Below are 6,212 nucleotides of genomic sequence, written 5' to 3'. Positions count from 1 at the left end.
TGGGGTGGATGAACAGGACCCCGTGGTGTTGCCTCTGGATGGACAGGACCTTGATCGATCGAGCCGGTTGGGGCTGGATGAACATGACCCCGTGGAGGGCTGGATGAACAGGACGACCCCATGGAGGGCTGGATGAATAGTAGACGGTGGAGGGGTGGATGAACAGTAGCCCGTGGAGGGGTGGTTGAACAGGAGCCCGTGGAGGGGGCTAGTTGAACAGTAGCCGATGGAGTAGCGTGCGGTGGAGGCCGGATGAACAAGAGCCCGTGGATGAACAGTCGCAGGGGCAGGCTCGAGGAGGTCGAGGTGGATGAATAGTAGCCCATGGAGGCTGGAGGAGGTCGATGGTGGAGATGAACAGTATCCCGTGGAGTCCCGTTTTGCGGTATGCCACACCCTCTCGATGAACATGACCCCCGTTTCGACCGTAGTGCTCCAACACAAGTCCGTTTCCTCCGTTTTGCGGTACGCCACACCCCTCCCGATCAACAGGACCCTGTTTTGACCGTAGGAGGTCCAACACAAGTCTGTTTCCTCCATTTTGCAGTACGCCAGACCCCTCCCGATGAACAGGATCCCGTTTCAAATGTGGCCGGTCGAGCACAAGGCCGTTTCCTCCGTTCTGCGGTACGCCAGACCTTATTTCCATCGCCTGTTCCATCCAAGCCCTCCCTATGAACACGACGACGCATTCCGTTCTGACCCAGCCGGTTGGCTCTCGATGAACACGACGACGGCGCTGTTTCTCCGTTCCGACCCGCCATGTACATGAGCCCTGGCCGTACGTATACGTGAGTAGGCGTTCGAGACCCCGCCCGTATGTACGTACATGGCCGTATTTACTTTCTTGCTCCTTGGCCATTGTATGTAGTACGTGTACATGCTATGTGCGCGCCTCTACTACGACACGTGCGCGCCTCTACATCGGCCAGTATGTACGTACACGTTCACGACCAAAATGACAACGCTACATACGCTTCGACCAGGTGGGTCCCGACTGTCATGTACTTCCTTGCGTGCGAAGATGTAGCTGGTGGGTCCCAGCAGTCAAGGGGCGAATCGTTTTTTTTTGCCCGGACGCACTTCCTTGCGTGCGAAGATGTAGCTGCTGGGTCCCAGCAGTCAGGGGGGAAACATTTTTTCACGAAATACGATGGCCTGTCCGGTGGGTCCCTGCTGTCAGGTAGAGGAATAATTATTTTGCACGAAATAATGAGGCACTTCCTTGCGGCCGCCGTGGACCCAGCTGTCAGTCTCTCCACGTACATTACACTTCCGATGGAAGTCGTTCCTTGACCATGTTGACCATGCGGCGCCGAGAGCACTAGGGCGGTGGACGATGGCGAGGCCTAGGAAGGGGACGACATGGAGCTGGGAAGACGCGACAGTGGATGCCCACGCGTAGAGGAGTATGAGGGTTCACTGGTTCGACTGCAGTGTGAGGCTGCCGTCGCCGCAGAATAACAGGGGGTGTGGGTGAGTAGAAGTGTCGGCATTCTGGGAATGGGGGTCCCCAGACTTGCCTGCCTGCGGCCTGTGGCGTGGCTCAAGGGGCGGCCCAGCGTGGCCCATCTTCACCAGCACGAGCTCAAGACCCTCGCGAGGCGCCAAGCCTCACGGGGCGGACGACAGGAGGCTTCCTCAGGCACGGCCTCGTCAGGCTGGCTCGCGAGGAGGCGGAGAGATCAAGGCGGGGTACCTCACGAGGTGCCCATGATGCAAGCCATGACGACCAAGGGCGCCAGGCGGGCTCTAGCCCATGCAGTGTCCTTCTTTCCTCTTTGGTGCAAAGGGAGCAAGCGTAGGCGAGAGCATCAAGCAAAGGCATCCATTTTGGTGCAACAATACCAAGACCAGCAGAACGGCAGGATGGAGGTCATCGTGGAGCCCAAGCCGGCGTCACCACGAGAGCCTTTAGCAGGCGAGGACCAACTTTAGTCAGGATAAATGTACTAGATGTTCCCCTTCAAAATGGCCAATTGTTGGCGCCCTTCCCGCTCAATATTTGGGAGGAGGCCCAGGGCCTTTGCCTATAAATAGGACTAGCAACAACAAGAACAGAACAAGAACAGATAGAGGAGAGATGAGAGAAGAAAGGGAATCCTCACCAGGAAACCAGTAGAGAGAGCGACTGAACTCCCCCTAGCAGTTCATTGCACCAGCCAAGAACAGACCCTCGCGAGGCTGTTCTTCCTTGTATTTGTCTGTCATCAGCCCAAGAGGCAACCCACCACACCACACACTGGAGTAGGGTATTACACCACAATGGTGGCCCGAACCAATATAAACTCTGTGTCTCTTGTGTTGTTCCTTTGATTGCTTAGATCATAGCGAGGCGGTGAGGTGTAGGTAGGCAGAGGGTGAAATCTCCGCACGCACCCCAGAGTTCGAACCTAGAGGGTCTGCCGGAACCCAAAATCCGACATTTGGCGCGCCAGGTAGGGGTGCGCCAGAATTCGCCTTCCGCCGCCCTGTTCTTCACCGACCATCGTGTCCATGTCAGACGCTCGTCGGGCCCGCGCCGAGTGCCGAGCCGCTCTCGCTTCCCGCGTCGCCCAGACGACCCTTGTTGGCGGCCACCCCTGCCGTTCCCTGTCGCCTTCCGTCAACGCCGCCACCGGCCCGGCGGGGAACGAGCAGCAAGCATCGTCCCAGCATCCATCCATGAGGCGAGACGGCCGCACTGCCACTCCCTCGCTCGCCCCGGATGGTTCTTCGTGCCGCGCGCCCCGCGTGGCCATGGAGGCTCGGGTTGCGCTCATCGCGGCAAACGAGCTCCTGCGCTACCGCCCAGTCAACGACGTCTATGAAGAGTGGCTCGACCGCGTCGCCGAGCTCGTCCGCGCCGTAGGGGGCTCCCCCGCGCCGTCCTTCTCGCTGCACCGCGCCCCGCCCTGCGCGGGCAATGAAGCTCCGGGGGCGCCTCAGCCGCCTCCTCCTCAAGAAGGCGCCCTGGCCCAGAGGCGCATGGCCCCTAGAAGGAACCCACCCCATCCGGCGCCAGCGCAGCAAGAGCGGAGCTGCCAAGAGGTTCCTCGCCCCTAAGAAGCTACCCAAGTGCTCCCTGCTCTAGTCCGTCACGACCACGCTCCTGTCCCAGCGCGCCAAGACCCCGCGCTGCTCCCAGCTGCAGTGCATGGGGGCCCGCAAGACCAAGCTCCTCGTCACCAGAGGCCTCCCGTGGCCACGGCAGGGTGCCGCACCTACACCGCCGGGCTGCTCAGTGTCGTGTGGCCCTGCAAGTTCAAGCCAGACCTGCCTCCTCGCTACGACGGCATGGCCGACCCTACGGAGTTCCTCCAGCTCTACGAGCTGGGCATCGAAGCCGCCAATGGGGACGAGAAGGTCATGGCGAACTGGTTTCTCATGGCACTCAAGGACGGGGCCCGCACCTGGCTCCTGAACCTGGCGCCAGGCACGATCTCCTCCTGGGACGAGATGCGCACCCGTTTCATCGCCAACTTCCAAGGAACTCGCGACCGGCCACCTGCCGTGAGCGACATGCGCCGCATCAAGCAGCAACCAGGGGAGACCCTACAGAAGTACATCCAGCGCTTCAACAACGCACTTCTCAAGATTCCCAAGGTGACCGAGGAGGCCATCATCTCGGCCTTCTCCGACGGCGTGCGCGACGTCAAGATGAAGGAGGAGCTGGCGATGCATGAAGATTTATGCACTTCCTTGTAGCTGTTCAACTTGGCGACCAAGTGCGCCAGGGCTGAGGAAGGGCGCCTTTCCCTCCTCGAGCTGCCAGCCGCCGACCCAGAAGAGAAGAAATCCAAGGCCAAAGATGTGAAGCGCAAGGGGCCTGCCGTGCTCGCGGCAGAACCAGACACCAAGCGGGGCAGAGATCAACCCGAGTCTTTCAAGGGCAGCCGGTACTGTGTGTACCATGACCTCCACACCCACAATACCAACGAATGCCAAGAGCTCCGAGCCGTGCGAGAAGAAAGAGTCGGCCGATGCCCCGACCGCAACGATCGCGGCTATGGCCGAGGAGGAGGAAGGAACACAGGACGCTGGGAAGACCGCGGCCCTCGCCAAGGTTGGTGCGACCGACCTCGCGAGGATCGCTGGCACGATCAGCTTCGCGAGGGAGACTGGAGGGATCGGCCTCGCGAGGATCGCCCACAAGGAAACGCAGGCCTCCCTCCACTACCGCCGCAGCCAAGGAGAAATGAGGACCATCATCAAGGCGAGGGGGCTGGGGGCTTCTAGGAGCCACGCGCGATCGCCTACATCCTGGGCGGAGCTCAAGCCCCAGCCTCTCAACGCATCTTCAAGAAGTTCGACCGCGAAGTGAATGTAGTCCTCCCCAAGCATGAAGCCACATGCCCCCTCAGGTGGTCGGCGCGCGCCATCACGTTCAGCTCAGCGGATCAGCTCAAGTGCGCGGCCACAATCGGAGTCCTCCCAATGCTTTGCTCCCCTGTCATCAGCAATGTGCAAGTCACCAGGACCCTCATCGATGGCGGGGCAGGGCTCAACGTCCTGTCCGTAGAGACGTTCAACAATATCCAAGTGCCTTACGATCAGCTTCAGCCAACCAAGCCTTTCTTCGGAGTCACCGACGGCTCCACAGTTCCAATTGGGCAGGTCCACCTCCCTGTCACCTTCGGGGCGCGCAACAACTACCGCACCGGGCTCATCGACTTCGACGTCGCCCACATTCGCCTGCCGTACAACGCCATCCTCGGCTACCCAGCTCTCGCCAAGTTCATGGCCGTGACTTATCACGGCTACAACGTCCTCAAGATGCCAGGAAGCGGTGGAGTCATCACGGTACCTTGTGAAGAAAGAGACGCGGTGTGCTCCCTGGAACGAGCTTTTCAGGCCGCATCACTTGAAGACCCAGATCGCGGGAGCGGGAGGCTCCCTGAGACCGCCCCCAAGAAGAAGAAGACATCGCCAGGCCCGACCCCTCAGGAGGCAGGCCCCTCAGGGTCTGCGCCTGCTCAGGGGGCACCTCCTTCTGTCGCATAGGGAGGCGCGCCCACCGCCCTCCTCGAGCAGGGCTCGGGGGCTCCCACCTGGAGGGCCACCGACCTTGCTAAGGTCACGAGGGAGGTGCTTGGGCATCACTTGGAGGCGTGTTTCAGAACACGTTTCCCCCAAGAAGGAGCAAAGGAAGGAGGGCCAAACCCTCAGGAGTTCGTCAGTCAGATCACACAGGAGTTGCAGGAGTCAAGAGTCATGAGTGGCAGCCGCCGCTTACCCGCCGCAGCTCCCCATCCAGGTGAGGATGGCGGGCTGCGCGTCTGCATCGACATCCCAGGGCTCAACCGAGTCGCCTCTTAGGAGCGCTTCTGGCCCTCACGCGTGGGGCGCTGCGGAGGCCCACCCACAGCTACATTCGCATGCCCTACGGCTTGCCGAACGCGGTTGCGGTGCGCCAGCACCTCATGAGGAGCATCCTGGAGGCTCAGGAGGCCAGGCGTTCTGCAGTCCTGCCAGAGATGGAGATGGTCCGCGAGGAGCCACCAGCGCCTCCAGAGCCTCCCGAGGCTCCTGGGCCTGGGGGCTCGTGAGGATCGACTCCCACAGCCCGCTATGTTTGCTACTTCAACACCCCTTCATCATCAACACTATCAGGTGACATCTTTCAAGTTTCGTTTCCAGCTGGGAGCGCCCTCAGGGCTGCATCATTCCCAGGCCACGTGGGTCCGTCCCTACGGCGTGTATCCCTTTAGCTCGTGTTTTTAGCTTACTTTGTTGGGGGCGCCCCTCGGGCTGCATCATCCCCAAGTCGCTCGGGTCAGACCCAGCGGTGTGTATCCCTCTTGCGTTTATTTTCGGGCCATGCATTCGACCCATCATCCTTGTTATTTGGTGCCTGTCCGTGGCACCTCTTCTTCCTAGATGTCAGCAGCTTGCGCGTTAAAGGGGGGGTGCCTGAGCATCGCGACTCAGGGCTCCTACCGGCTCTCCAGCCCTCACCCTCTGGCTTTGCCCACGGCATCGCGCCCCGGCAAACCAGCGACGGCTGAGACTAGCTCGAGGGCTGGGACCCGAGGATGTAGAGCGTCGACATCTAACCAAGCTTGCGCGTTAAAGGGGGGTTGCATGAGCATCGCGACTCAGGGCTCCTACCGGCTCTCCAGCCCTCACCCTCTGGCTTTGCCCACGGCATCATGCCCCGGCAAACCAGCGACGGCTGAGACCAGCTCGAGGGCCGGGACCCGAGGACGTAGAGCGTCAACATCTAACCAAGC

The sequence above is a fragment of the Triticum dicoccoides genome, chromosome 7B (genome assembly GCF_002162155.2).
Source record: "Triticum dicoccoides isolate Atlit2015 ecotype Zavitan chromosome 7B, WEW_v2.0, whole genome shotgun sequence".
In the NCBI taxonomy this organism is placed as follows: Eukaryota; Viridiplantae; Streptophyta; class Magnoliopsida; order Poales; family Poaceae; genus Triticum; species Triticum dicoccoides.
The sequence above is the reverse complement of the archived record's forward strand: the minus strand, read 5'-3'. Positions refer to the sequence as shown.